Source organism: Halyomorpha halys, unplaced genomic scaffold (genome assembly GCF_000696795.3).
Source record: "Halyomorpha halys isolate HHAL.00 unplaced genomic scaffold, Hhal_1.1 Scaffold28.1, whole genome shotgun sequence".
Lineage (NCBI taxonomy): Eukaryota > Metazoa > Arthropoda > Insecta > Hemiptera > Pentatomidae > Halyomorpha > Halyomorpha halys.
In genome coordinates, this window is record NW_027110130.1 from 828,657 (window position 1) to 830,218 (window position 1,562).

Sequence of the window (1,562 nt, forward strand, 5' to 3'; positions counted from 1 at the left end):
AAAAGTTGTTATTGAAATGTTTAAATTTAGGAAATAATTTAATAGAAGAAAATATTGGGACAAAGGCAATTAGCCGGCATTAATGAATTTAAGGAAAGAAAAGGAATACAGACAGAATAAGGAATCCTTGAGAATGACCTGAGAGGTCGAAACGTCGGATGTTAAAAAGAATAAAGTTGAGAGATAAGAGATCAAAATTGTTTAAAAAGAAAAGATGTTTACGTTTGGTAGTTACCTAGATACATTTTTTAAAAAAGCAACACTTCATGAAATATATACTGAAAAATGAGAATAAATTTTGAGAAAACAATATCTCAGTAACGATGAGATGTACAGATGTCTATTAGCTCTCAAATTAAAGCTAGTTTGTTTAGTGGCGCCAAACTTCAATGGTCATCAACACCATTTATATTTTATTTAATTTTGCTAATATTCGTTAAATTTTATTTATTTTTTGATTTGATTATTTTATTTATTTTTTGATTTGATTATTTTTTTTTCTTCCGATCAAGTTATATTTTTGTCAGTAAATTTTGTGATTTCAAAAACTGAAACACCAATTCTATTGCTTTATCATCGTCTTCAAGGGTTTTTGAGATATCTTGGCTTAGTCCCAAGCTATTGAGGTGTGGTGTAAAATATGGGCATCGTTGGAAAACATGGCTTATTGTTAAATTGTTATTGCAATACTGGCAGTTGGAGTAGTACTTTTCATGATATTTTTAAAACTGAATTCATAAAATGTTGATTCTTGCTGTTCTGACACAATTTTTGATTTAAGGAAAACTGTATCTCAGGAATAATTGGACGTAAAGATTTCTGCCAGCAATAAAATTAAAGATAGTTTAATGTACTATAAATTAGTTAATAGCATTTATCATTGTAAGAGTAATAGTTTTTATGATAATTGCATATCAATTTGAATTTAGCAAATGTACTTTTTCCCGAACAACTAGAAATAAATTTATTTTAGTAAATATCATGAAACCTACAATTCAAAACTCAAAAGCTACTATATAGTAAATTAGGCTACCTTTAATTTCGGTGCTAATAGACGTCTGTACGTCGATTAATTTTTGAGATATCGATTTTATAATATAAATTTCCTAACTACTGATTTTTCAGAGCATTTTTTTAAAAAAGTATATTTCGCCAATTATTGAACGTGCATAGCTTTATTAGAGCTCATAGTTTAGTCAATTTACTCTAATTTAAATTATGTCCTCTTAGGTTTTTTATTGTTGTTGATAGTTTTTACGATATGGAGCTCCGAATGAAAAATTAATATTATTTTAAACATTTTGAAACATCCGCCATTTTGTACTTTCCCAAGCTGTACTTCGCAAAATCATCAATTTCGACTAATAATTATACGTAGTTTTAATTAAATTACTGAATAATTAGGGTTAAATAAGTAAATTTTATTAGAACGGGCTCTTCTACCAGTGGAGCACCAAGGTAGGAGAACCCAGAATCAAAACTAGCGGAGGGTAAGCCATAGTCAATCAAGGGGTGGGTAAGCCATAGTCATTCAGGGGGTGGGCAAGCCATAGTCAATCAAG

At 29.2% G+C, this 1,562-nt stretch overlaps 1 protein-coding gene across 4 annotated transcripts in view; it reads right to left on the minus strand.

Moving 5' to 3' along the window:
- Positions 1–1,562, minus strand: part of Vmat (Vesicular monoamine transporter) — a 298,099-nt gene that overhangs the window by 5,856 nt on the left and 290,681 nt on the right. The window lies entirely within an intron of this gene.